The sequence below is a fragment of the Nomascus leucogenys genome, chromosome 17, assembly GCF_006542625.1.
Source record: "Nomascus leucogenys isolate Asia chromosome 17, Asia_NLE_v1, whole genome shotgun sequence".
Taxonomy (NCBI): domain Eukaryota; kingdom Metazoa; phylum Chordata; class Mammalia; order Primates; family Hylobatidae; genus Nomascus; species Nomascus leucogenys.
The window spans coordinates 84,194,469-84,221,217 of record NC_044397.1 but is presented as its reverse complement, the minus strand read 5'-3'; the positions used below and the strand labels follow the sequence as shown (position 1 = coordinate 84,221,217).

Sequence of the window (26,749 nt, the reverse complement as noted above, 5' to 3'; positions counted from 1 at the left end):
TGCAATCTTGGCTCGCTGCAACCTCTACCTACTGGGTTCGAGCAATTCTCCTGTCTCAGCTTCCTGAGTAGCTGGGATTACAGGCTTCCGCCACCATGCCCAGCTAATTTTTGTATTTTTAGTAGAGATGGTGTTTCACCATGTTGACCAGGCTGGTATTTAAGTCTTCTTTAACTTGTCTCAATATTTCCTTGTTTCTCTCTGTGGTGTTTTTGCATGTCTTTTGTTAGATTTATTTTGAAGGGTTTAATGTTTGATAGTTTTAAGTGCTACTTTAAAATTTCAGGTGCTAATTGTTGCTTTCATCTAAAAATACAGGCCAGGTGTGGTAGCTCATGCCTGTAATCCCACCACTTTTGGAGGCCGAGGCAGGCGGATCAATTGAGGTCACGAGTTCAAGATCAGCCCGGCCAACATGGTAAAACCCCATCTCTACTAAAAAAAATACAAAAATTAGCCGGGCGTGGTTGCGCACGTCTATAATTCCAGCTACTCGGGAGGCTGAGGCACGAGACTCACTTGAACTGTGGAGGTGGAGGGTGTAGTGAGCCAAGATATCCCCACTGCACTCCAGCCTGGGGGACAGAGCAATACCCAAAGACTCCGTCTCAAAAAATAATAAGAAAAATTAAAAATTAATTTAAATAATAAAAATACAAATGTATCCATTTTATATCCAGCAATCTTTGTACGCTCACTCAGTTTTTGAATTTCTATGTACAAAATAGCTCATCTGCAAATAGAGGCAGGTTTGTTTCTGCCTTGCCATTATGGCTTATGCCATCTATTTATTTCTTCCTTTATTTAATTATTTGCCTTAGTGACCTGGTTAAGTCCTCCAGTACCATGTTCAATAAAAGTAGTGAGAGTAGACGTCTTGTCTTGTTGTCATTCTGAAATGGAACATTTTCAGTGTTTCACTATTAGGTATAAGGTTTGCTGTAGGAAACTTGATTAGATTAAGGCATTTTATTCTTAGTTTGCTAGAATTTTTTTTTTTTTTTTTTTTTTTTTTTTTTTTTTTTGAGACAGAGTCTCACTCTGTCACCCAGGCTGGAGTGTAGTGGTGCGATCTGGGCTCAATGCAACCTCGACCTCCCAGGTTCAAGCGATTCTCCTGCCTCAGCTTCCCGAGTAGCTGGGATTACAGGTGCACGTCACCATGCCCCGCTAATTTTTGTATTTTTAGTAGAGATGGGGTTTCACCATATTGGCCAGGCTGTTCTCAAACTCCCGACCTCAAGTGACCTGCCTGCCTCAGCCTCCCAAAGTGTGTGAGCACTGCGCCCAGCCATTTTTTCTTTTTAATCATGAATAGGTGTTGAATTTTGTTAGATACTTTTTTAGATCCATTGAGATCATCATACAGCTTTTCTCCTTTAATCTGTAAATAACACTGAGGAATTTTCCGATGTTAAATTATTCTTCCTGGAATAACGACAACTGAACTATGATTTATTAACATTTTTATATTTTGTAAGATTCTCTTTGCTAATATTTATTTATATTTTAAACTCCTATCTGTACCAGATGCTAGTATTTTATTTATTTATTTATTGAGACGGAGTCTTGCTCTGTCACCCAGGCTGGAGTGCAGTGGCATGATTTCGGCTCAGTGCAACCTCTGCTTCCTGGGTTCAAGCGATTCTCGTGCCCTAGCCTCCCAGGTAGCTTGCATTACAGGCACCTGCCAGCACGCCTGGATAATTATTGTATTTTTAGTAGAGATGGGTTTTCACCATGTTGGTTAAGCTGGTTTTGAACTCCTGACCCCAAGTGATCCACCTACCTTGGCCTCCTCAAGTGCTGGGATTACAGGCGTGAGCCACCGTGCCCGGCTGCTAATATTTTATGTATGATTTTTACATCCAAGTTTGGTAGTGAGACTGGCCTGTAATTTTCGTTTCTTATATTGTCTTAGGCAGGTTTTGGCAATCAAGTTTCTGCCTGCCTTATAAAACTGTGCTTTTTCTGTACCATGAAAGAGTTTATGTGAGATTGGCATTATTTCTTCCTTAGATATTTGGTAAATTTCACTAGTGAGTTATCATAAACATTGGAGGGAAGATATTTAATTATAGACTTGATTTCTTTAATCATTTTAGCACTATTCATGTTTATTGTTTCTCCTTGTGTCCATTTTGGCAAGTTGTATTTATTTTTCTTTCTTTTTTTTTTTCTTTTTTTTGAGGTGGAGTCTCACTCTGTTGCCCAGGCTGCAGTGCAGTGGTGCAATCTCGGCTCACTGCAACCTCAACCTCCTGGGTTCAAGCGATTCTCCTGTCTCAGCCTCCCAAGTAGCTGTGATTACAGGCGCCTGCCAACATGCCCGGCTAATTTTTTGTATTTTTAGTAGAGATGGGGTTTTGCCGTGTTGGCCAGGTTGGTCTGGAACTCCTGACCTTAAGTGATCCGCCCACCTCGGCCTTCCAAAGTGCAGGGATTACAGGAGTGAGCCACCGCACCTGGCCTATTTTTCTAAGGAATGTGTTCACTAATCTTCAAACTTTTGACATAAAATTGTTGCTGTTTTTTTTTTTTTTTCTTCCTGTCAAGCTGTTCTTTATTTCAGGCAGAGGGCAGGGGAGAGGGCTCAGTCTTTCTTGGCAGCAGCTGTCGTCATGGTGGCCAGCACCTTGCTCAGCTCCTTCCGCTTCCTCTTGGTGCGAATGTGCGTCCCCATCCTTTTCTTGATGAACTTGAGGGACCGTTTGTCCTTGGGGACCTTCAGCAACTCCATGGCACGCCGCTTGTACGGGGCGAAGCTACACACCTCCCGGGTCATGTCCCGCACAAACCTGGTGTGTTTGGTCAGACGTCCAGGGCGTCAGCTGTGCCTGGGCTTGCTCACGTCCTTGGTCACCTTGGGGCCCACGGCCACAGGGTCGCGCAGAGCCATGGCTGTTGTTCTCCAGTGGCAGCCGTGGCGGAAGCGCTGGTATTCTTTATTTTTATTGAAAAATTTTTGGCCGGGCTCGGTGGCTCACGCCTGTAATCCCAGCACTTTGGGAGGCCGAGGCGGGCGGATCACGAGGTCAGGAGATTGAGGCCATCCTGGCTAACACGGTGAAACCCCGTTTCTACTAAAAATGCAAAAAAAAATTAGCCGGGCGGGGTGGTGGCCGGCGCCTGTAGTCTCAGCTACTCGGGAGGCTGAGGCAGGAGAATGGCGTGAACCCCAGAGGTGGAGCTTGCAGTGAGCCGAGATTGCGCCACTGCACTCCAGCCTGGGCGACAGAGCGAAACTCCGTCTCAAAAAAATAAAACAAAAATCTTCATTCTCTACCCCCCTGGTGATGCAAGCTTGGAGAAAATGTGTTCACATAATTAAATAGATGGGAATCCAAAGAATATCAGTATAGCAATGTCCCTTAATTCTTTTAACTCCTTCTAAGCTATATGCCAAAGATCAATGGTCACCTATCTTCAAAATATAGTTGAATGACTCCTCAGCTGACAATTGCTCTACGTCCTCTTCTAGTTTTGTTGACTGCAAAGTATTGAAAGCAAAACATTGAAAAGCAAAGACTTGCAGGCGGATTTATTACCCAGTCAATTGAATTCCTCTTAACACCACTATTAATGTTCTAGATGTCTCTATTTGGTCACCAGGGTTTTCAGCACTGAGAGCATGTACTGAGAATGGAAGAGAGGTAGGATTTTTCTTTTTTTAAGTGGGAACAAACAAACGAACAAACAAAAAAGTAAGTGAAAAGTGGGGCCAGGCATGGTGGCTCACTCCAGTATCCTCAGCATTTTGGAAGGCCGAGGCAGGAGAATCACTTGGACCCAGGAGTTCAAGACCAGCCTGGGCAACATAGTGAGACACTGTCTTTACAAAAAAAAAAAAAAAAAATTAGCCAGGCGTGGTGGCACGTACCTGTGGTTCCAGCTACTCAAGAGGCTGAGGTGGGAGGATTGCTTGAGCTTGGGAAGTTGAGGCTTCAGTGAGCCAAGATTGAGCCACTGCACTCCAGCCTGGGCAACAGAGCAAGACCCTTTTTGGGAAAAAAAAAAAAAAAGAAGGAAAATAAAGAGAAAGTCTGGGCGCAGTGGCTCACGCCTGTAATCCCAGCACTTTGGGAGACTGAGGTGGGCAGATCACTGGAGGTCAGGAGTTTGAGACCAGCCTAGGCAACATGGTGAAAACTCATCTCTACTAAAAATACAAATATTAGCCAGGAGTGGTTGTGCGCGCCTGTAATCCCAGCTACTTGGGAGGCTAAGGCTGGAAAATCACTTGAACCTGGGAGGTGGAGGTTGCAGTGAGCTGAGATGGGGCCACTGTACTCCATCCTGGGCGACAGAGCGAGACTCTGTCTCAAAAAAAAAAAAAAGAAAGAAAAGAAAAAGGAAAAAGGAAAGAAAAAAAGTGGGTGATGGGTGGAAAGTGAAACAGCATATGAGTAAATCATTCCTACACAACTGGGGCATTTTCAGGCAGGTCTCCTCAGGGAATTGTTCAATTGAAAGGTGAGGATTTGGGCATTAATTTCCTTTATTTATTTATTTTTTTTGAGATGGAGTCTCACTCTGTCGCCCAGGCTTGGCGTGCAGTGGCGCCATCTTGGCTCACTGCAACCTCTGTCACCTGAGTTCAAATGATTCTCCTGCCATCAAGCCCAGCTAATTTTTGTATTTTTTAGTAGAGACAGGGTTTCACCAATTCGGTCAGGCTGGTCTTGAACTCCTAACCTTGTGATCCACCCGCCTCGACCTCCCAAAGTGCTGGGATTATAGATGTGAGCCACCGCGCCTGGCAATTTTCTTTTTTTTTTTTTGAGACGGAGTCTTGCTCTGTCGCCCAGGCTGGAGTGCAGTGGCGTGATCTCGGCTCACTGCAAGCTCCGCCTCCCGGGTTCACGCCATTCTCCTGCCTCAGCCTCCTGAGTAGCTGGGACTACAGGCGCCCGCCACCACACCCGGCTAATTTTTTGTATTTTTAGTAGAGACGGGGTTTCACCGTGTTAGCCAGGATGGTCTCGATCTCCTGACCTCATGATCCTCCTGCCTCGGCCTCCCAAAGTGCTGGGATTACAGGCTTGAGCCACCGCGCCCGGCCTGGCAATTTTCTTTAATTTATCTCTGTATCCATCTATCCCATGGAAAATGTTCACAGACCCTTCCAGGTGTACATACCTAGCCTAAGGACCAGTCACCACCCTGAAGAGTAGTTGATGTTTTCTGTGTTACGCTCTCTTGCCTATTCCGACCTGCAATAATAAAGGAGTTATTTTACAGTAGTTACTACCACAACCTAGAGTGTCCAGGACTGGACACTTCTGCTGGACACTTGGTCCTACGTAGCTACGTATTGTCAGCACAGACTGAATTATATATAATCATTACAAACTCAACAGTAACGGCATGGACTGTATGCCATGCCAGGAGCTGTGCCAAGTATTTGAGAGGCATTGCCTTATTTAATTCCCATTTTACAGGTGAGGAGACTGAGGCTTGGGAGTGTTCCGTCACTTTCCCACGGCCAGCCAGTCAGTAACTCCCAGGCTTTGGGCTCAAACCCAGGTCTCTCTGAATCCAGAGCCGGTGTCACACTGCCTGGAGATTCTAGACACTCAGAACTGCGAAATTTTAATCTTGGGACCCCATTAGAGACCCTCTGACCCATGCCCTTTGTTTTACAAAAGAAGTTTTAGGGCCAGAGTCAGGAAGTGACTCGCGCAAAGTCATCGGCCCAACAGGTGCAAGGTGCGAGGGGAAACGGGAGGCACGGGTGGGAACCTCTCCCTGTTGACATTCTGATATCTAGGACTTTGGCACAATTTAGTTTGAAGATAAAGAAACCAAGGTATGTGCCAAGTTGAATGAGTCCCTTAATCTCTTGAGAAATTTCTCTAGGAGACAGGGGTATGGCTGAGATGACCTTGGGGAAACCTAAACCAGAGGCTCCAACAGTTTGCATTCTCTTCCAGCGCATGAATGAGCAGAGGCCGGACAATGTCACAGGATCAGTAGACATTCCAGGAAAGTAAAAGTTACCAGTTTGTGTCCTGACCAAGGTACAGACTGACTGCTGATCAAGGCCTTGGAACGAATCTTAACCCTGGACCAAGAATGAACCCTAACTGCAGCCACAGAGGGGACAGGGAGAGCCTGGGCAAAGACTAAGAGAACGACAATATATAGTTTGTTGTGGGAATCTGAGCTGTTTAGTCCAGAGGGATCTCTAACTCTTGTTGCCACATAAAAGCTACTCCAGGGCCGGGCGCGGTGGCTCATGCCTGTAACCCCAGCACTTGGGGAGGCTGAGGTGGGTGGACCGCTTTACTCCAGGAGTTTGAGACCAGCCTAATCAACAAGGTGAAACCCCATCTCTACTAAAAATACAAAATTAGCCAGGCGTGGTGGCACCTGCCTGTAATCCCAGCTACTTGGGAGGCTGAGGCAGGAGAATTGCTTGAACCCGGGAGGTGGAAGTTGCAGTGAGCCGAGATGGCGCCACTGCACTCCAGCCTGGGCAACAAGAGTGAAACTCTATCTTAAAAATAAATAAATAAATAAATAAATAGGCCAGGCACAGTGGCTCATGCCTGTGGGCACAGTGGCTCATGCCTGTGATCACAGTGCTTTGGAAGGCCGAGATGAAAAGGCAGGGGAATCGCTTGAACCCGAGAGGCAGAGGTTGTAGTGAGCCGAGATCGCACCACTGCACTCCAGCCTGGGCAACAAAAGCAAAACTCTGTCTCAAAAAAACAAACAAACAAACAAACAAACAAAAAACAGGGGTCTGGCTGCGGTGGCTCACACCTGTAATCCCAGCACTTTGGGATCAGCTCACTGCAACCTCCACCTCCCGGGTTCAGGGGATCCTTTCTCTCAGCCTTCCGAGTAGCTGGGATGTACAGGCATGTACCACCACACTGGGCTGATTTTTGTATTTTTAGTAGAGACAGGGTTTCACTATGTTGGCCAGGCTGGTCTCAAACTCGTGGCTTCAAATGATCTGCCCACCTTGGCCTCCCAAAGTGCTGGGATTACAGGCGTGAACCGCTGCACCCGGCTGATGGTGTTATTATTTTTCTATTGCTGCCATTAACAAATTTCTACAAACTTAGTGGCGTAAATCAACACAGATTTATTCTCTTACCATTCTGGAGGTCAGAAGTCTGAAACAAACCTTAATGGGCTAAAGTCAAGTGTCAGCAGGGCTGGATCCTTCTGGAGGTTTCAGTGGAGAATCTGTCACTTTTTTCTCCTAGCCTCTGGAGGCTGCCTCCATGCCATGGCTTCGTGGCTGCATCACTCCAGTCTCTGCTTCAGTGGTCACATCTTCTCTGACTCTGATCTTTCTTTTTTTTTTTTTTGAGATGGAGTCTTGCTCTGTCACCCAGGCTGGAAGGCAATGGCACAATCTTGGCTCACTGCAGCCTCCACCTCCCAGGTTCAAGTGATCCTCGTGCCTCAGCCATTCGAGTAGCTGGGACTACAGGCACACGCCCCCACACAGGCTAATTTCTGTATTTTTAGTAGAAACAGGGTTTTACCATGTTGGGCAGGCTGGTCTCGAACTCCTGACCTCAGGTAATCTACCCACCTTGGCCTTCCAAAGTGCTGGGATTACAGGCATGAGTCACCATGCCCAGCCTGACTGTGACCTTTCTGCTCTCCTGTTAGAAGGATGCTTGTGATTACCTTGGGTCCACTGGCTAATCCAGAATGACCCTTCCATCTCAAGATCCTTAATCACTTCCACAAAACCTCATTTACCATGTCAGGGAATGTGTTCACAGGTTCTGAGCATTAGGGTGGGGTGGCGTTATTCAGCCTACTATGCCTGGATCTAGGAGATTTAGGGACCTCAGTCTTATATAGAATTCCTCGAAGAAGCAGACTCTGGGAAACCTTTGGGGAGAACTCCCTTTAGTGCTCATTTTCTTCCCCTCCCACAGTTGCTCTGTTTAGCTTCCCTCCCTCCCTCCCTCCCTCTCTCTCTCTCTCTTTCTCTCTCTCCCTCTTTCTTTTTTTCCTCTTTCTTTCTTTCTTTTCTTTCTTTCTTTCTTTCTTTCTTTCTTTCTTTTTTTCTTTCTCTTTCTTTCTTTCTTTCTTTCTTTCTTTCTTTCTTTCTTTCTTTCTTTCTTTCTTTCTCTCTCTCTTTCTTTCTTTCTTCTTTCCTTTCTTTTTTTTTTGGAGTCTCACTCTGTCGCCCAGGCTGGAGTACAGTAGAGTGATCTCGGCTCACTGCAACCTCTGCCTCCCGGGTTCAAGCGATCCTCCTGCTCAGCCCCCCTAGTAGCTGGGATTACAGGCATGCATCACCATGCCCGGCTAATTTTTGTATTTTTAGTAGAGACGGGGTTTCACCATGTTATCTAGGCTGGTCTCAAACTCCTGACCTCAGGTGATCCACCCACCTCGGCCTCCCAAAGTGCTGGGATTACAGGTGTGAGCTACCACGCCTGGACATTTATCACTATGTCTAGTTAAATCAATGTTGAATGTTTGCATCACGATGACTCTGCAATAGATAAGAGTCCACAGTTAAGCCGTGTAGTGAACTATTCAGTGATGGCATTTCCTTTCTCATACAGGCTTGTTTATCCTGAAGTCAATCACTGTCTTGTCTTTCATTTACTTACTTTTCCAAGCACTTGTTAGTATTTTATTCCTAGATTCTGACATAGCCATGATCCAACATGTCAGGGAATCAGCATCTTTTTTTTTTTTTTTGAAAGGGAGTCTCACTCTGTCGCCCAGGCTGGAGTGCAGCGGCGTGATCTTGGCTCACTGCAACCTCCACCTTCCAGGTTCAAGCGATTCCCCTGGCTCAGCCTCCTGAGTAACTGGGATTACAGACACCCACCACCATGCCTGACTAATTTTTGTATTTTTAGTAGAGACAGGGTTTCACCATGTTGGCCAGGGTTGTCTCAAACTCCTGACCTCAAGTGATCCACCTGTCTTGGCCTCCCAAAATGCTGGGATTACAGGTGTGAGCCAACATCTTGATACTCAAAAGAACCTCACAGGCCACCTTTGAAGGATGCTAAGGAACCAACTCATTATTGTGAAAACTAATAAGGAAAGAATCAGGCATGTCTGTTGCTTTTTTTTTCTTTCTTTCTTTTTTTTTTTTTTGTTTTGAGACAGGGTCTCATTCTGTCCACCCAGGCTGGAGTGCAGTGGCGCAATCATGGCTCACTGCAGCCTCAACCTCCCAGGCTCAAGCGATTCTCTTGCCTCAGCCTCTGTAGTATCTGGAACTACAGGTGCCCACCATCATACCTCACTAATTTTTAAAATTTTTTGTAGAGACAGAGTCTTGCCATGTTGGTCGGGCTGGTCTTGAACTCCTGGGCTCAAGCAATCTGTCTACCTCAGCCTCCCAAAGTTCTGAGATTACAGGCATGAGCCACCATGCCCGGTTGTCTCTTGTCTTCTCTGTAAAAACTGTACATTAGGACCCCATTTTTCCCAAGCCAAAGATCTCAGTACTTAAAGATTTTTTTTTTTTTTGAGACAGAGTCTTGCTCTTTTGCCCAGGCTGGAGTGCAGTGGCGCGATCTTGGTTCACTGCAAGCTCCACCTTCTGGGTTCACGCCATTCTTGTGCCTCAGCCTCCTGAGTAGCTGGGAGTACAGGTGTCCACCACCATGCCCAGCTAATTTTTTTTTGTATTTTTAGTAGAGATGGGGTTTCACCATGTTGGCCAGGATGGTCTCCATCTCCTGACCTCGTAATCCGCCCACCTTGGCCTCCCAAAGTGTTGGGATTACAGGCGTGAGCCATCGCACTGGCCAGTACTTAAAGATATTAACATAATTATGTATCTGCTTTTTCCTGTCTGTATCATCTATATCCATTTCTATATTCATATCACATGTCTATACTATATCATCTATATTTGAATCATCTATATACATACCATTTACGTCTATATAATTTATCTTTATATCTATATTATCTATCTAAATCGTCATTTTTTTTTTCAGATGGAGTCTTGCTCTGTCGCCCATGCTGGAATGCAGTCGTTTGATCTCAGCTCACTGCAGCCTCCACCTCCTGGGTTCAAGCGATTCTCCTGCCTCAGCCTGCTGAGTAGCTGGGACTACAGGCATGCGCCACCACACTGGGCTAATTTTTGTAATTTTTTTTTTGAGACGGTGTCTCTCTCTGTCGCCCAGGCTGGAGTGCAGTGGCACGATCTCGGCTCATTACAAGCTCCACCTCCCAGGTTAAAGCGATTCTCCTGCCTCAGCCTCCCAAGTAGCTGGGACTACAGGCACCCGCCACCACGCCCAGCTATTTTTTTTTATATTTTTAGTAGAGACGGGGTTTCACTGTGTTAGCCAGGATGGTCTGGATCTCCTGACCTTGTGATCCGCCTGCCTCAGCCTCCCAAAGTGCTGGGATTATAGGCGTGAGCCACTGTGCCCAGCCGATAATTTTTGTATTTTTTGTGGAGACAGGGTTTCTCCATGTTGGCCAGGCTGCTCTCAAACTCCTGACCTCAGGTGATCTGCCTGCCTCAGCCTCTCAAAGTGCTGGGATTACAGGCGTGAGTCACCATGCCCAGCCCTAAATCATCTTTATATTGTATAAGTATACATCATTTATCTGTACATCTATGCTAATATATTCATATTCTATATTTATATCTAATATTTCAGAATAACCTACCCCTGTTATACTGCCGAGGGACTCACGTGCAACCACTCTTTTTCATTCTCCAAAGACTTCAGGTTGCAGATTCCAGCCATCCCAGACTTTTAACTGCCCTTTACCTACAAACACACACAGAAGTACCCATGCAGATATAACTCGCACAGGGGCAACCCCTCACCCCCCACCAGGCTAAATGTGCCTTTGGTCTCCTCCAGTGAGAACAGGTAACATCCCAGGGCTCTCCAGCCCTCTCCAGCCCAGCACCCTGCCTCTTATCCACTCTCCCATTCTTGTGCCCCCTCCAAGGGTCAGACCCTCCAGGCCTCCAGGAGGCGCTGTGAGCTGTAGCTGAGGTGAGAAGGTTTAGGAATGGCGGGGGCAGGGAGACAGAAATGGCTTGAGAGGGAGAAGGAAGACATAGAGGGAGAGAGAATAATAATATGATCCCATTTAATTCTCAGAAATCCTGAGGGAAATATGATTCCCACTTTACAGATAAGGAAACTGAGGCTCAGGAAAATGACACAATTGCTTAAGTTCACACAGCTTGGAAGCAAATGAACTAGGACTGAACTTACATGTTGTGACAACAAAGCCCTTTCTCTCTCTCTCTCTTTTTTTTTTTTTAGACGAAGTTTCGCTTTTGTTGCCCAGGCTGGAGTGCAATGGCCCAATCTCAGCTCACCGTAACCTCCGCCTCCTGGGTTCAAAGAGTCTCCTGCCTCAGCTTCCTTAGTAGCTGGGATTACAGTCGTGTGCCACCACACCTGGCTAATTTTGTGTTTTTAGTAGAGATGGGGTTTTTACATGTTGGTCAGGCTGGTCTCAAGCTCCTGACCTCAGGCGATCTGCCTGCCTTTGGCCTCCCAAAGTGCTGGGATTACAGGCGTGAGCCACTGTGCCCAGTTAGCCCTTTCTCTCAAGCACTGACAATACATTGCTCTGGGTTAATGTGTATGGAGTTGAGTGGTGCTTTCAGTTGATCAAAATTATCTGTGTGAAAATAATGATAATATTGATAACAACAATAGCTAATATTTATTAAGGGTGTCCTATGAGGACTTTTGTTCAGCCCTTTACCTACACGTCTTGTTAAATCTTCACATACCACTGAGAAGTAGGTAACATTTTCTTTTTCTAAAATTTTTTAATTTTTTCCTTGTATCCACACATTATTTTCATTTCATTTAATTAATTAATTTATTTCATGTCTTTTTTCGATACAGAGTCTGACTCTGTCACCCAAGTTGGTTTGCAGTGGCGTGATCTTGGCTCACTGCAACCTCTGCCTCCTGGGTTCAAGTGATTCTCTTGCTTCGCCCTCCTGAGTAGCTGGGATTAGCACCACCATGCCAGCTAATTTTTGTATTTTTAGTAGAGACGGGGTTTCACCTTGTTGACCAGGCTGGTCTTGAACTCACCCCTTCTCCTCCCCAACCCTCCCCTCCCCTCTCCTCCCTCTTTTTCTTTCCTTTCTTTACTTTCTTTTCTTTCCTTCCTTCCTTCCTTCCTTCCTTCCTTCCTTCCTTCCTTCCTTCCTTTCTCTCTCTCTCTCCTTCCTTCCTTTCCTTTCTTTTCTTTCTTTCTTTCTCCTCACCCTGCCCTCTCCTCCCCTCCCTGCCCTCTCCTCCCCTCCCCTCCCCTCCCCTCCCGGCCCTTTCCTTCCCCACCCGCTCCTCTTCTCTTTCACAGGGTCTCACTCCATCACCACAATCACAGGCTCACTGCAGCCTCTAACTCCTGGGCTCAAGCGATCCTCCGGCCTTAGCCCCCTGAGTAGCTGGAATTACAGGTGCACCACCATACTTGGCTATTAAAAAACTTTTTTCACTATGTTGCCCAGGCCGAACTCCCAGCCTCAAGTGATCCTCCTGTCTTGGGTTCCCAAAGTGCTGGGATTATAGGCATGAGCCACCTCGCCTGGTCAATCTTTTCCTTTGTTTTTGGTGAGATGCCCCATGGTTCTGGTGTGCATTCTCCCTCATTGTAATGGGTCAATGCATCTGGCTTTGTTAGACTATAAGTTAGTTACTGGTCACCTTAGATTGATGGGTGAAGGGGTTGAGAGTGTGTCACCTCAAATTTGCAACCCTGGCATAAGCATTATTTTGAGCTGAAGACAATCGAGAAAAAGCAGACACATGAAAGAACTCTGCCCTCCCCTTCTCTATCAAGAAGTGCAGCATGATTCCTTAATAGCCAATACAATCTCTGGACTCTTATCAGCCCACAGATGGCAGGAGGAGAATCTATATAACAAACCTTACTAGCCAGCCCTTACCTTCCACTAGTTGCCCAATATATTTCCCTTCCCACAATTTGCTGTGCCCGGAAGCTCAAAAGTTCTTTTCCTGTGTCTTGTCGTTCTCTACAAATTTATTGTTCTTTTTTGTTGTTGTTGTTGTTGTTGATCTGGAGTCCAACTCTGTCGCCCAGGCTGGAGTGCAGTGTCATGATCTTGGCTCACTGCAAACTCCGCCTCCTGGGTTCAAGCGATTCTCCTGCCTCAGCCTCCCAAACAAATTTATTGTTTCTTATTAAGATGCTATGGCCAGTCACGGTGGGTCACACCTGTAATCCCAGCACTTTGGGAGGCCAAGACGGGCAGATCACCTGAGGTCGGGAGTTCCAGACCAGCCTGGCCAACATGGAGAAACCCTGTCTTTACTAAAAAATACAAAATTAGCCAGGCTTGGTGGCACATGCCTGTAATCCCAGCTACTCGGGAGGCTGAGGCAGGAGAATCACTTGAACCTGGGAGGCGGAGGTTGCGGTGAGCCAAGATTGTGCCATTGCACTCCAGCCTGGGCAAAAAGAGTGAAACTCCATCTCAAAAAGAAAAAAAAAAGATGCTATGTAAGCTCCAAGTTCATTGGCAGAAGTAGGGCCATGTACAGTAAAGCCTTAACTCTGCTGGCATGGGTCCTTAAGTCTTGAACATTCCAAAGAAAAAAACTGGCCCTTGACCAGCTCCTTAACCTCTAAGCCTTTGGTATATCCTGCCTGATAACAGTATCTGTACACATCTGGGCCTTGGGCGGGACAGAGGGATAGTTTATGCTAACACCATGACTCATGGTAAGTGTCTGTTTTTGCATCCGTGGGGCTTTGGGGAACACTGTATTAGTTTGACCTCTGCGGGCTGGAGACTGAGAAGTTAAGTCACTTGGGTGCTCTATGCCTGTGTAACTGACTCCCAGTGAACACCTTGGACACCAAAGCTTGGGTGAGCTTTCCTGGTTGGAAGTGCTCCATGAAGGAGAATAAAGCTGGGGAATAAAGCCCTGTCCACACAAGTCCACTGGGGAATAAAGCCCTGTCCACACAAGTCCACTGAAAGAGGACAGGTGGCAGCTCATGGGATCTCCCTTGGACTCTGCCCTGTGAGCCTTTTTTTTTGCTGATTTTTTTTTTTTTCTGTTGCCCAGGCTGGAGTGCAGTGGCATGATCTTGGCTCACTGCAACCTTTGCCTCCCGGGTTCAAGTGATCCTCCTGCCTCAGCTTCTTGAGTAGCTGGGATAACAGGCACCTGGCACCACGCCTGGAGAATTTTTGTATTTTTAGTAGAGATGGGGTTTTATCATGTTGGTCAGGCTGGTCTCAAACTCCTAGCCTCAAGCGATCTGCCCACCTCGGCCTCCCAAAGTGCTGGGATTACAGGCGTGAGCTAACACGCCGGGCCCAAAGATTCTTTATGAACCTTAATGTGGCCCTTAATGAGAACTTGATTTCCTCTGAACCTGTTTATCTCCCATGCGTCTTGGTAAGTGTTATTACCCATACCCTGATTGCTAGAATTAGAGATCTAGGTGTCATTCTTTTTATTTTATTAGAGTCTAACTTTTTTTTTTTTTTTTTTTTTTTTAGACAAGAGTCTCGCTTTTGTCATCCAGGCTGGAGTGCAGTGGCGCAATCTCAGCTCACTGCAACATCTGCTTCCTGGGTTCAAGCAATTCTTGTGTCTCAGCCTCCCAAGTAGCTGGGACTACAGGCATGTGCCACCATGCCTGGCTGATTTTTGTATTTTTAGTAGAGATGGGTTTTTGCCATGTTGGCCAGGCTGGTCTCAAACTCCTGGGCTCAGGCGATCCTCCTGCCTTGGCCTCCCAAAGTGCTGGGATTAGAGGCCTGAGCCACCAAGCCCAGCCTGTTTCTAACTTTATTATGAAAGTGACATTCAGATATCTACAAAAGTAGGGAGAAGAATGCAGTAAACTCCTATCACCTAGTTTCACCAATTATCAGCATTCTCCTCCACTTATTTTATGTATTCCTGTTTTCCAAAGCATTTTAAACAATCCCGGATATTTGCCCCATAAATATCTCAGTATGCATTGCTTAATGATAAAAAGTTTAGCAGTACCATCATGCCATTATTTCAGCTAGCAAAAATAATAATCCTTTAATTTCATCTAACACTCAGTCCATATTCATACTTCTCCAATGATCTCAGAAAAGTCATTTTTGGTTACTTTGTTCAAAACAGAATGCAAAAAAAGCCCTGAGATTGCGTTTGGTTGTTATATTCCCAAAGTCACTAAAAAAAACTTTATCAAGGTATAATTGACATAAAACAAATGGCTCATATTTATTTATTTATTTATTTATTTATTTATTTATCTTGATTCTCTCACCTCAGCCTCCCAAGTAGCTGGGACTACAGGCCTGTACACTATGCCTGGCTAGTTTGTTTGTTTGTTTGTTTGTTTTTTTGTTTTTTTGAGATGGAGTCTCACTCTGTCCCCCAGGCTGGATTTATTTGGTTTTTTTTAGAGACAGGGTTTTGCCATGTTGCCCAGGCTGGTCTCAAACTCCTAGACTCAAGCAGTCCTCCCCACTTGGCCTCCCAAAGTGCTGGGATTACAGGTGTGAGCCACCATACCCTTCCACTGCTCATATTTAAATGAGCATTTCTGTAATCTCCCCAATATTTCCTTGTATTTTTTTGTAATCTCTCCCACCCACTTACACTCCCATCCCTATTTTCCAAGCAACCACTGGTCTGTTCTCTGTTGCTATAGATTAGTTTGTATTTTCTTGAGTCTTATATAAATGGAATCATATAGTATGTTCCTTTTTGGGGGGAGGCGTCCAACACAATTATTCTGAGATTTATTAATGTTGCTGTGTGTATCAATAGTACATTCCTTTTGATTGCCAAGTAGTATTCCATTGTATGGATGTACCACAGTTTGTTTATCCATTTACCTATTGATGAACATTTGGGGTGTTTTCAATTTTTGGCTATTAAAAATGCAGCTTCTATGAACACTTGTACACAAGTTTTCTTTTGTATATTTATTTATTTATTTTTGAGATGGAGTCTCGCTCTGTCACCCAGGCTGGAGTGCAGTGGTGTGATCTTGGCTCACTGCAAGCTCCACCTCCCGGGTTCACGCCATTCTCCTCCCTCAGCCTCCTGAGTAGCTGGGACTACAGGCGCCCACCACCACACCTGGCTAATTTTTTTTTTTTGTATTTTTAGTAGAGACAGGGTTTCACCGTGTTAGCCAGGATGGTCTCGATCTCCTGACCTCGTGATCAACCCACCTTGGCCTCCCAAAGTGCTGGAATTACAGGCAGCAGCCATTCATTGCACCCGGACTACAAGTTTTTGTTGCTGTTGTTGTTTGAGACAGGTTCTTGCTCTGTCACCCCAGCAGGAATGCAGTGGTGAAATGACAGCTCACTGCAGACTTGATCTCCCAGACTCAAGTGATCCTCCTACCTCAGCTTCTTGAGTAGCTGGAACTACAGGCAGGTGCCATCATACCTGGCTAATTTTTAAATTTTCTGTAGGGATTAGGGTTTTGCCATGTTGCCCAGGCTGGTCTCTTGACCTCAAGCGATCCACTCACCTCATCCTCCCAAAGTGTTGGGATTTTAGGCATGAACCACCTTGTCCTGCCACAAGTTTTTATATGAACATATATTTTCATTTCTCTTGACTAAATAGGAGGGAAGGGGCTGGATCATAAAGGTATGTTTAACTTTTTGAGCAACTGCCATACTGTTTTCCAAAAATGGTTGTACCATTGTACATTCCCACCAGCAGTGCATGAGAGTTCCAGTTCCTCCTTCTCCTGGCCAACACTTGATATGACCAGTCGTTTGGATAGTTATGTAGTGGTATCCCATTGTGGCTTAAATTTGAATTTCCCTAATTACTTATGATATTGAGCATTTTTACATGTGCTTTTTGCTATCTGTGTGTCTTGTTTGGTGTCTGTCAATTCTTTAATTTCCTATCTTTTGTCCTGGAATGTGACATTCCAATTGGAATCAGGGAACCCATTTCAATGGCTGAAATGAGCCATCTGAATTTTTACCTCTATACCAGCCGTTACAGGGCTTTTCAAAGATGCTAGTGCTTCTGCTGCTAGTATATTTCTCAATGTCATTGTGAAAGGCATGTTTCCTTAGGAGATATTGTTAGGGCATGTGTGATCTTCTAAGCTTAATAGATACTCTCCAACATTTATTATATCAGTCTTTGTTTATTTGTTTGTTTTGAGATGGAGTCTTGCTCTTTTGCCCAGGCTGGAGTGCAGTGGTGCAATCTCGGCTCACTGCAACCTCTGCCTCCCAAAGTGATTCTCCTGCCTCAGCCTCCCGAGTAGCTGGGATTACAGGCACGTGTCACCATGCCTGGCTAATTTTGTATTTTTATTAGAGATGGGGCTTCTCCATATTGGCCAGGCTGGTCTCGAACTCCTGACCTCAGGTGATCCACCCACCTCAGCCTCCCGAAGTGCTGGGATTACAGGCGTGAGCCACCATGCCTGACCTCAGTCTTTGGATTTCTTCCTCTACATTATACCAACAAATCTATAGTATAAAAGCTTCATTTAGTTTAGTCCAACAGAGCAAATAATTAGAAGAACTTCTAGAAAGTTGATCTAGCAGTATAACTAGGATCTCTGTTAGTGTTTCCATGCCAATACACATAGCCTTACAAAGCACTGTGTGACAAATTATCTGGTTTAGCATGTGCAGAATCCTTTCCCACTTATAATCAACTTTCTTAAAAGGGTATAATTTACATTTCATGAAATGCACAGGTTTACAGTTTAGTCAATTATGACAAAGGCATACACCTATGTAACCCAAATTTCTCTCAAGACACAGAACGTGTTCATCACTGTAGGAGCATTCATCATGACTTTTCCCAATTAATAACCACTTGAAAAGCAAACACTGTTGTGATTTCTATAACCACAGATTAGCTTTACCTTTTCTAGAGTTTCCTGCGACTGGAATTCTATATAATACACCATTTTTTGAATCTCACTTAGCAAAATGTTTGAGATTCACTCACGTTATTAGTGTGTTAGTAGTTCATTTCTTTTAGTAGTTAGAATGTTAGTAGTTTCATTCCTTTTATTTTATTTTATTTTATTTTTTTTGAGGTGGAGTCTCGCTCTGTCGCCAGGCTGGAGTGTAGTGGCGCAATCTCGGCTCACTGCAAGCTCCGCCTCCCGGGTTCACACCATTCTCCTGCTCAGCCTCCTGAGTAGCTGGGACTACAGGCGTGTGCCACCACGCCTGGCTAATTTTTTGTATTTTTTAGTAGAGGCAGGGTTTCACCATGTTAGCCAGGATGGTCTCAATCTCCTGACCTTGTGATCCACCCCTGTCGGCCTCCCAAAGTGCTGGGATTACAGCCCTGAGCCACCGTGCCTGGCCGGTTGGGCTTTTTTTTTTTTATTGAGCCATAGGAGTTCTTTAGATATTTCAGGCACGGGTTATTTTGTGAGATATGTGTGTTGTGAATATTTTCTTCTGGTCTGTGCCTGGTCTATATACCTTCTTTTCCTTTCTTTCCCTTTTTTTTTTTTTTTTTTTTTGATGGAGTCTCTGTTGCCCATGCTGGAGTGCAGTGGCACAATGTTGGCTCACTGCAACCCCTGCCTCCCGGGTTCAAACAATTCTCCTGCCTCAGCCTCTTGAGTAGCTGGGATTACAGGCGTGTGCCACCACGCCCGGCTAATTTTTATATTTTTAGTAGAGATAGGGTTTGGCCAGATGGGTCTCAAACTCCTGACCTCGGGTGATCTGCCTGCCTTGGCCTCCCAAAGTGCTGGAATCACAGGTGTGAGTCACCACGTCCGGCTGGTCTGTATATTTTCTTAATGCTGGTTTCGGATGAGCAAAAGCATTACTATTATTTATTTATTTATTTAAATATAGAGACTGGTTCTCACTATGTTGCCCAGGCAGGTTTAGAACTCCTGGGTTCAAGCAATCCTCCCACCTTGGCCTCCTAAACTGTTGGGATTAGAGGCGTGAGCCACTGTGCCTGGCTGAAAGTATTATTTTTGACTAAGTCCAGTTTGTCAATGTTTTCCTTTATGATTAGTGATTTTTGAGTCTCATGTTAAAATAAAAGATCTACTTCAAGGTTTTGAAAATATGTTTTTAGAAGTTCTTTAGCTTTAGTCTGTACTTTTAGATCTCTGACCTATTTCAAGTTAATTTTTGTGTATGGTGTGAAGTAAAAGGCAGGGTTCGTTTTGCTTCCATGTGGCTATTTAGTCATTCTACCATTTGTTGAAAATACTGGCCAGGTGCGGTGGCTCACGCCTGTAATCCCAGGACTTTGGGAGGCCAAGGTGGGTGAATCACAAGGTCAGGAGTTCAAGATCAGCCCGGCCAACATGGTGAAACCCTGTCTCTACTAAACATAAAAAATTAGCTGGGCGTGGTGATGCGTGCCTGTAATCCCAGCTACTCGGGAGGCTGAGGTAGGAGAATTGCTAGAACTGGGACCCGGGAGGCAGAGGTTGCAGTAAGCCAAGATTGTGCCACTGCACTCCAGCCTGGGCTACAGAGCAAGACTCCTTCTCAAAAAAAAAAAAAAAGAAAAAGAAAATACCGTCTTTTCTCCACTGAATTATCTTAGCATCTTTGTCACTAATCAATTGAAGGCAGGTGAGGGAGGCCGAGGCAGGAGGATCGCTCGAGTCCAGGAGTTTGAGACCAGCCTGTTAAACACAGTAAGACCCCTATCTCTAAGAAAAAAAATTCTATTGATCACATAGTTATGGACTTTCTAGTTTATTCCATTCATCTCTATTTCTATCGGAATCCCAATACACCTTGCCTTTATTACTGTAGTGTGTGTGTGTGGTTTTTTTTCTTTTTGAGACAGAGTCTTGCCCTGTCACCCAGGCTGGAGTGGAGCAGTGCTATCATGACTCACTGCAGCCTTGACCTCCTGGGCTCAAGCGGTCCTCCCACCTCAGCCTCCTGAATAGTTAGGACCACAGACACATGCCGTCATGCCGTCATGCCTGGCTAGTTTTTTAAGTTTTTGTAGAGATGGGTTCTCACTATATTGCCCAGGCTGGTCTTGAACTTCTGAGCTCAAGTGAACTTCTGGGCTCTTGCACTGGCCTCCCAAAGTGATGGGATTACAGGCATGAGCCACAGTGCCCAGCCTATTACTGTAGTTTTATTATAAATTTTGATGTTAATATAAATCCTTCCATTTGGCTTTTCTTTTTCTTTGTTTTTTTTTTTTTTTAGACGAAGTTTCGCTCTGTCCAGGCTGGAGTGCAGTGGCGCGATCTTGGCTCACTGCAAGCTCCACCTCCCGGGTTCACGCCATTCTCCAGCCTCAGCCTCCCAAGTAGCTGGGACTACAGGCGCCCGCCACCACGCCCGGCTAATTTTTTGTATTTTTAGTACAGACAGGGTTTCACTGTGTTAACCAGGATGATCTCCATCTTCTGACCTCGTGATCCACCCACCTCGGTCTCCCAAAGTGCTGGGATTACAGGCATAAGCCACCGCACCTGGCCTCTTTTTTTTTTTTTTTTGAGTGGGAGTTTCACTCTGCCACCCAGGCAGGAGTGCAGTGGTGCGATCTCAGCTCACTGCAACCTCTGCTTCCAGGGTTCAAGTGATTCTTGTGTCTCAGCCTCCCAAGTAGCTGGGATTACCGGTATAAGCCCCCATACCCGGCTAATTTTTTATATTTTTAGTAGAGACAGAATTTCACCACGTTGGCCACGCTAGTCTCGAACTTCTGACCTCAGGTGATCCGCCTGCCTCGGCCTCCCAAAGTGCTGGGATTATAGGCGTGAGCCACTGCGCCCAGCCTGGTTTTTCTGTTTTGTTTTGTTTTTTCTTTTTTTTTGAGATAGGGTCTTGCTCTGTCGCCCAGGCTGGAGTGTAGTGGTGCCATCTCGGCTCCCTGCAACCTCTGCCTCCTGGGTTCAGGTGATTCTCCTGCCTCAGCCTCCCAAGTAGCTGGGACTACAGGTGTGCACCACCACACCTGGCTCCTTTTTGTATTTGTAGTAGAGACAGGGTTTACTATGTTGGCCAGGCTGGTCTTGAACTGCTGACCTCAGGTGATCTGCCTGACTCGGCCTCCCAAAGTGCTGGGATTACAGGTGTGAACCACTGCGCCCAGCCTGGTTTTTCTTTTTCAAGATGTTTGGCTCTTGTTCATCCTTTACATTGCCATATAAATAGCCTCAGCATGACAATTTCTACAAATACATAAATAAATACATAGAAAGAAAGAAGAAAGAAAGAAAGAAAGAAAGAAAGAAAGAAAGAAAGAAAGAAAGAAAGAAAGAAAGAAAGCAAGCAAGCAAGTTTGCTGGTATTTCGATTTTGTCTGGGATTCATTTATTCTACAAATGAGCATTATTATCTTTTATTATTATTATTATTATTATTATTATTATTATTATTATTTTGAGATGGAGTCTTACTCTGTTGCCCAGGCTGGAGTGCAGTGGCGCTATCTCTGCTCACTGCAACCTTCATTTCCTGGGTTCAAACAATTCTCCTACCTCAGTCTCCCTAGGGATTACAGGTGTGTGCCACCACGCCCAGCTAATTTTTTTGTATTTTTAGTAGAGATCGGTTTCACCATGTTGCCCAGGCTGGTCTCCAACTTCTGACCTCAAGTGATCCACCCGCCTTGGGCTCCCAAAGTGTTGGGATTACGGGTGTGAGCCACCGTGCCTGGGTTGGAGCACTAATATCTTAATACTGGGTAATCTGATTCTTGAACATGGTGGATCTCGCCACTTATTCAAGTCTTATTCTGTTTCCTTCTTTAATGTTTTGTGGTTTTCAGTGTACTGGTTTTGCACATATTTTATTAAGTGTATCTCTTAGTATTTCATGATTCAGATGTGATGGGAAATTTTATATATACATATGTATATATATGTGTGTATATCTATCTATCTATCTATCTATATATATATATATTTTTTTTTTTTTGAGATGGAGTCTCACTATGTAGCCCAGGCTGGAGTAAAGTGGCGCGATCTTGGCTCACTGCAACCTCCGCCTCCCGGGTCCCAGTCCAAGCAATTCTCCTGCCTCAGCCTCCTAAGTAGCTGGGATTACAGGCATACACCATCATGCCCAGCTAATTTTTGTATTTAGAGACAGGGTTTCACCTTGTCGGCTAGGCTGGTCTTGAACTCCTGACCTCGTGATTCACCCTCGTCGGCCTCCCAAAGTGCTGAGATTACAGGCATGAGCCACCGTGCCTGGCCGGGGAATTATATATTTTTAAATGTCAATACAAAAAGGGCATACAACAAATGAATATTGCTCAATGAATTGATACAAAGTGTACACCCAGGTTAAGAGACAGAATGCTGCCTACCTGCCAGATGCCTGCTACTGTTTCTCCCATGACTATCCCCTCCCTTCTTCCAATGGAAAGGATTTTTTTTTTTACTTTTATAGCATTTTAGCATTTCATGATTGGTTTAGCATTTCACTTCCTAAGTATGCATAATTAAATGCCTGTTTTGGGGCACTTTGCACAAAAGGAACAAGTAATACGTATTGTTTTACGTCTGGCTCCTTTGCTCAAAATTATGTTTCTTAGATTTATCCTGTTTATTGTATATTGTTCATTAATTTTCCTTGCTTTATACTAATTCATGTTACGAATATATGACACTTAATCTGTTCTCCTTTGCCTTCATTTTTAGGTATCACCTACATACAGTAGAATGCAAAGCTTTTTTTTTTTTTTTTTTTTTTGAGACGGAGTCTCGCTCTGTCGCCCAGGCTGGAGTGCAGTGGCGCAATCTCGGCTCACTGCAAGCTCCGCCACCCAGGTTCACGCCATTCTCTTGCCTCAGCCTCTCCGAGTAGCTGGGACTACAGGCGCCCGCCACCACACCTGGCTAATTTTTTGTATTTTTAGTAGAGACGGGGTTTCACCATGGTCTCGATCTCCTGATCTCGTGATCCGCCCGCCTTGGCCTCCCAAAGTGCTGGGATTACAAGCGTGAGCCACCGCGCCCGGCGAATGCAAAGCTTTTAAGCACACAGCTTACTGAGGCATGTCCATAATAGATATAGGCGTCCACGCATGGTGGCTCACGCTTGTAATCTCAGCGTGATTACCTGGGAGGCCGAGGTGGGCGGCTTACCTGAAGTCAGGAGTTCGAGACCAGTCTGGCCAGCATGGCAAAACCCCATCTCTACCTGTAATCCCAGCACTTTGGGAGGCAGAGGCAGGCGGATCATGAGGTCAGGAGATCGAGACCATCCTGGCTAACAAGGTGAAATCCCGTCTCTACTAAAAATACAAAAAATTAGCCGGGCATGGTGGTGGGCGCCTGTAGTCCCAGCTACTCGGGAGGCTGAGGCAGGAGAATGGCGTGAACCCGGGAGGCAGAGCTTGCAGTGAGCCAAGATCGCGCCACTGCACTCCAGCCTGGGTGACGGAGCAAGACTCCGTCTCAAAAAAAAAGAAAACAAAAATACAAAAAATCAGCCAGGTGTGGTGTCTGGCGCCTGTAATCTGAGCTGCTCAGGAGGCTGAGGCAGGAGAATCGCTTGAAACTGGGAGGTGGAGGTTGCAGTGAGCCAAGATTATGCGATACAGTGAGACCCTGTCTTTACCAAAAAAAAAAAAAGACTCACGTCTAAGTTTCCAGAGGCGTCACGACAGTTAAAGGCAAGGGCTCTGGAACCAGAGAGCTGGGCTTTGATCCTGGCTCTGAACCCCTATCAGAAAAGTGACTTTGATTAAGTTATGTGATCTCTTCATGCCTCGGTCTCCCCACTGGTAAAATGGGGATAATTTTAGAGATACATGGTGAAAACATTTATAGGTGAATTGATGTGAGGTCTGGGCTTTGCTTCAAAATAATCCCAATTTTTGGGGGGTGGGGGAAGGGGTTGTTGGGAGCATAGATGAAACAAGATTGGCCATGAGTTGATCATTGTTGAAGCTGGATTTTGTTTTGTTTTGAGACTGAGCCTCACTGTATCACCCAGGCTGGAGTGCAGGGGTGCACTGCACTCGGTTCACTGCAACCGCTGCCTCCCGGGGTCAAGCGATTCTCATGCCTCAGCCTCTCGAGTAGCTGGTATTACAGGCACGTGCCACTGCACCCAGATTATTTGTGTATTTTTAGTAGAGATGGGGTTTCATCATGTTGGCCAGGCTGGTTTCAAACTCCTGACCTCAAGTAATCTGCCTACCTTGGCCTCCCAAAGTGCTGGGATTATAGGCGTGAGCCACTGCACCCGGCTGGATATAGTCTTATATCTACTCTTGTGTATGTTTGGTATCATCCACAAATAAAACAGTTTTTTTCAAATAAAAGTAAAAAGTGAAGGACATGAATAGACAATTCTCAAAAGAAGATATACAAATGGCCAACAAACCTATGAAAAAAATGCTCAACGTCACTAATTATCAGGGAAATGCAAATTAAAAACACAATGAGATACCACTTTACTCCTGCAAGAATGATCATAATTTAAAAATCAAAACATATAGATGTTGGCCGTGGATGTGGTGAAAAGGGAACTTTTACATGGCTGACGGGAATATAAACTAGTACAATCACTATGGAAAATACTATAGAGATTCCTTAAAGAACTAAAAGTAGAACTATCATTTGATCCAGCAATCCCATTACTGGGTATCCACCCAGAGGAAAATAAGTCTTTGTATGAAAAAGACAGTTGCATGCACATGTTTATAGCAGCACAATTTGCAGTTGCAAAAATATGGAACAAACCTGAATGCTCATTAACCCGCGAGTGGGTAAAGAAAATGTAGTACAGGTGCAGTGGCTCATTCATGCCTGTAATCCCAGCACTTAGCGAGGCAGAGGCGGGTGGATCATGAGGTCAAGAGATCGAGACCATCCTTGTCAACATGGTGAAATCCCGTCTCTACTAAAAATACAAAAATTAGCTGGGCGTGGTGGCGCGCGCCTGTAGGCTGAGGGAGAAGAATCGCTTGAACACGGGAGGTGGAGGTTGCAGTGAGCCGAGATCGCGCCACTGCACTCCAGCCTGGTGGCAGAGTGAGACTCCATCTAAAAAAAAAAAAAGTAGTATGTATTCACCAAGGAATACTACTCAGGCACAAAAAGGAACAAATTAATGACATTTGCAGCAACCTGGATGGAGTTGGAGACCATTATTCTAAGTGAAGTAACTCAGAAATGGAAAACCAAATATCCTATGTTCTCACTTATAAGTGGGAGCTAAGCTATGAGGATGTAAAGGCATAAGAATGATATAATGGACTTCGGGGAGTCAGAGGGGAAGGGTGGGAGGGGGATGAGGGATAAAAGACTACACATTGGGTATAGTGTAAACTGCTCGGGTGACGGGTGCACCAAAATCTCAGAAATCGCCACTAAAGAAATTATCCATGTAACCAAAACCACGTGTTTCCCAAAAAAATATTGAAACGAGAAAGAAAAAAAGGGTGAAAAGTGGAAGGGGTGCCAATTATAACTTACCTGCCTTAGCAGGTTGCTAAGGGGAGGGATTAAATAAGTTAATTTAAATTAAATGGGCCGGGGGTAGTGGCTTATACCTGTAATCCCAGCACTTTGGGAGGCCAAGACAGGTAGATCACGGGGTCAGGAGTTCAAGGCCAGCCTGGCCAACATGGTGAAAATGCAAAAAATTAGTAATTTGTATTTTGTAAAAATACAAAAAATTAGCCGGGCATGGTGGCAGCCGCCTGTAATCCCAGCTACTCAGGAGGCTGAGGCAGGAGAATCGCTTGAACCCGGGAGGCGGAGGTTGCAGTGAGCCGAGATTGCGCCACTGCACTCCAGCCTGGAAGACAGAGTGGGACTCCATCTCAAAAAGAAAAAAAAAAAAAAGCTAAATCCTTTTTTTTTTTTTTTTTAAACAGAACTCAGGGTCTATTTATTAGGAAGGAGATATCAGTGCTTTATCAAAGATGAAGGGGTCACAGAAGGACGATGGGACAAAGGCCCTCACCTGGGACATTTCTTAATATGGAACACTTCACGAATTTGCGTGTCATCCTTGCGCAGGGGCTATGCTAATCTTCTCTGTATCATTCCAATTTTAGTATATGTGCTGCCGAAGCGAGCACAAAAAAGCTAAATCTAAGTAAAGCACTTAGAACAGTGGCTGGCCCATAGTAAATGCTGTGTTAGTGTGTTAGTTGCTGTAATTCCAGGTCAGAAGAGGCACAGGCAAGTTACCACCAGGTGGCGCTCAGAGTCTTCGGAGGCATCACAACAGCCCTGAATTTGAATCCTGCTCTGCCACTGCCTAGTTGAGACCTTTTACTACCTGACTAGCTGAGACATTTACGACATTTACTGGCTCTAGGACTCATTTTATTAATTTCATTACTTTTTTTCTTTTTTTTTTTTCTTTTGAGACGGAATCTCGCCCTATTGCCCAGGCTGGAGTGCAGTGGCACAATCTCGGGTCACCTCAACCTCTGCCTCCAGGGTCCAAGCAGTTCTCCTGCCTCAGCCTCCCAGGTAGCTGGGATTACATGCGCCTGCCACCACACCCGTATTTTTAGTAGAGATGGGGTTTCACCATGTCGGCCAGGCTGGTCTTGAACTCTTGACCTCCTGTGATCCACCTACCTCAGCCTCCCAAAGTGCTGGGATTACAAGCGTGAGCCACCATGCCAGGCAGAAAGCTGGTTTTCTTGAGAGGTGATGAAGACTTGAGGCTACATCAATCATACCTGAGTTAGAATTCCAGTTCCAGCACCTACAATCTGTATTTCCTTTGATATATATAAATGACTTCACCAGTCTGCCCTTCAGTTTCCTCCTTTAGAAAATGAGTATTTTAACAAAACCTATCTCTGTATAAGATAAA

General features: G+C 45.2%; 1 non-coding gene and 1 pseudogene across 1 annotated transcript; both read right to left on the bottom strand.

Annotated features, from left to right (window-relative positions):
• Positions 1 to 2,548: 2,548 nt before the first annotated feature.
• Positions 2,549 to 2,899, bottom strand: LOC100582623 (annotated as a pseudogene).
• Positions 2,900 to 25,890: 22,991 nt separating this feature from the next.
• On the bottom strand, positions 25,891 to 25,997 carry LOC115831104. Its single transcript, XR_004026638.1, has one exon. It is a non-coding gene; the product is annotated as a U6 spliceosomal RNA (small nuclear RNA).
• Between the last annotated feature and the right edge of the window lie 752 nt (positions 25,998 to 26,749).